Source organism: Micropterus salmoides, unplaced genomic scaffold, assembly GCF_014851395.1.
Source record: "Micropterus salmoides isolate LMB-PRFRI ecotype aquatic unplaced genomic scaffold, ASM1485139v1 Ms_hic_scaffold_12, whole genome shotgun sequence".
NCBI lineage: Eukaryota > Metazoa > Chordata > Actinopteri > Centrarchiformes > Centrarchidae > Micropterus > Micropterus salmoides.
In genome coordinates this window covers 34910021-34913452 of record NW_024040263.1, presented here as the reverse complement: position 1 = coordinate 34913452, position 3432 = coordinate 34910021, and positions in this window count along the sequence as shown.

The window sequence follows — 3432 nt, the reverse complement described above, 5'->3', positions numbered from 1 at the left end:
TGCTCTCCTCAGAGTCTGTCATGACCTTTTGTTGGTTGAAGATGCTGGTGAGGCTCCATTCTAGTTCTTTTGAACCTCGGTGCTGCTTTCAACACAGTCCATCACAACTTGCTCATTGGCAGACTGGAAAGGTGGGCAGGAATCACTGATTAGCCTAAAACTGATTCAGATCAAAACAGATGTTTTCTCCGTGACCACACAGTTTCATTCCTACAAACATGCTCTACAGTGTCCCCTGAGGGTTCAATTCTAGGTCCCATTATATTCTTCATCTATATGCTTCCCCTGGGTATTATCATCCGCAAATACAGTGTACAATTTCACGCTGATGACACACACCTCTATATCCCAATTAGACCGGATGACCAGTTTAACACTGCAACCCTTCACAAATGCCTTGCTGAAATACATATTAGTGGATATCACAACTTCATCTTCATCAAAATAATCTGATGTCATTGTACTCATGTCATCCTGCTCACAGAACTCAAATCATGGCAAAGCTAGGGGAACTAGCAACTTATGCTAAGCCCTCGGACAGAAATCTAGGGATAGTCTTTGACCAGGACGAACCACACATAAAGAGAGTTATTCAGTTATGTTTTTATCATTTAAGAAATACAGCCGAGATCAAGTCTTTTATTTCAGCAACAGATTTGGAGAAACTCATTCATGCCTTTATCTCCTCCCGCCTCGACTCCTGGAACTCCCAATACAACCTGTCTCAGTCAGAAATCAATTCATGACCTACAGTTAGTCCAAAATTCTGCAGCTCAACATCACCACGTGTTTGCTCTTAGTTCTTATCCCCCCATGAGTTGGGATGCTGAAATCCTCTGGTAGGGCGTTGCTAGCTATTCCAAGTTCTAGGCAAAAACCCAGAGTGTATTCCTGGTTTATCTCATTTCTCATTTATACACAAAATTTTCAATGTGTAATTTATTTTTCTTTTAATTTTACACTTATATATGTTTTGTGTAGTCTTTGTTGTCCACCACTAATTAAAGCCCTTTATTACCTGTATGGAGTGCCAAATAAAGCTATTATTATTTTTATTATTTATCATACCTAAACAAAAAAAGTAGACTGTCAAAGCCTCCCTCAACAACATATATGAAAGTACCAGCCCAGCTACAGGTGTACCGGACCTTAAGTACGCTCCGTAGGTCACATGACGTTAAACACGTTGTCAGTCGCAGTTTGGTTAAGTTTAGGCAACAAAACAACTTAGTTAGGTTTAGGAAGAGATTGTGGTTTGGGTTAAAAAAATACATTATGTAAGTCAGTAACACTATTCAACTTAAAACGCAATAAGTCAAGCTTGAGATGGTTTCGTACACTGTCTCCTGGGTAAAAGTCCTGAGTTTGGACTTTATTCTAGGTCACCTAACTTCCTCTTTTGCTCATCCCCCGACTGACACACATAATGTTGGATTTTACTTGCAGTATATACTGAACGTCTGATATATATCTACTCTATTTAATTTAACTGGTTTATAGTTCTATATAGAGCAGTGTGATTTTATTTTAAATACATGAATTGTTATGATACATACAGTGTCATGGAAGTGAAAGAAGCTGTGTTTAAAGGATCAGTTTGGATTTTGTAATAAAGATTAGCTTCATCTAAACGCAGGAATGAGTTCTGCAGAACTACCGAGTAGTTCTACCAAGCCCAGCCGGTATGGACCGAACATACATGTGACATGTGAGTATAAAAAACATTTGAATCAGAGGTTACCGTTCAAAGTCAGCGGACTGACAGGGATCATTACCACACTTTCTTCTCTTCCTATATTTTGAAATAAGACTCTACATGTAGGGAGACTGGGATGAAACACCTTTTGTTTGAGCGTCAATAACTCAGTGGTTGTTTGTGCTAGGTCTCTCAAATATACAACCCATATCTGTCTTCTACAAAGATAACTCACTTGACAACTAGTACACAATCACAGATTACGTGAATTAGTATCAAACTGGGGCGTTTTCAGGCTTTTGAAACATTGGGGGCTTAGCCCAGCACAGAAATCTTTCATGTTTTCACCCCCCACCCCCTTTTCCGTCTACCCAAAGTACGTTTATAAAGCAACAGTAAATGATATATATGGCCTACATTTACTATGATTTTTATAATTACTACTGATAATATTAACACTGATAATATTAATTAGGAGGGTCTGGGGCTCCTCCCCCTGAAAAATTGGGGCTTTAAACACTTAATTTCCTGCATTCTGGTGAATTTTATTGCCCCAATTTATTGAGGAAATATCTGAAGTGACAATTCAAAATGAAAAGAATATAGTGTAATGTAATGCAGTAAGGCTGTCAGATATGTTTCTCCTGTAGTTCACCCTTTCTAATACAATTTAATCCCAGCTGAGTCTACAGACATGCAGGCATGCCTGAAGTAGCCTAAAGACGTTCTTAATGTGCATATGGCACCTTTTCACCTCAATGATAAATTAGCTTAATTCATTTGAAATAAGTAAACAAATATTTATTAATGAAATATTGGGGGGTGGGGCTCCTCCCCCTGAAGATTTTGAGCATTAAACACTTAATTCTGCACCAATTTATGGTGGAAATGTAGTTTTATATAGGGAAGGACAAAATATAGGTGTCAGGTGATAATTCAGAATATAAAGATATAATAAATGTAATGCAGTAATCAGTAGCTTATAGTTATTTTCGCGCATTTGGCGAATTATTATTCTTTTGACCCACAACACAAGAAACAGCTGGAGCAGAGGGGGAGGAGTTGAGGCTGTAAGAGATGTGATTGGGCCAGCCCAATGTCAGTATTGGCCTGATGCTTTATGGGCCGATCGTTGCTCATTTCTTTACATAAATAAATGATTTGACTTGTAGCCTATTCGATGAGAGGAGCGCACTGCTCTTCACAGAGGAAGAAAAACATCCCGGCCGCTTTAGAGGGAATGAAGCATCCTGGAGACAGTGAAACAGTAGTGTCTCACAGCGAGGGGACAGACACAGCAGCACACAGAGGACAGGTGTCTTGATATTGTCTCTCTTCTTTGCAGCGACTGTGTTAATACGCTGAGCGACAACATTTATATTTATATATCTCCCCCCCCCCTCTCCCTCTCCCCCCCCCCCCTCTCCCCTCTCTCCCCCCCTCTCCCCCCCCCCCCCTCTCCTCTCGTGCTGACTCGCCGGCAGGCTGAGTAACAGCAGGGGGGCTCTTTGCTTCTTATCCGCTGCATATTAACATGGAAAATATTGTTGTTGCTGTTGTTGAGTTACATTCGGGCTACAGTCAAAACAACAAAGAGTTCCGTAGTTACAAACGACCCCTAGTGTTGTAACACTAGCTGGGGATGAATGTAACAATGAGAGGTAATTTCCTAAAATAACATTCACACTATACAATTTATACAAGAACGTTATTGGAGAATAAAGAAGACATTGTTT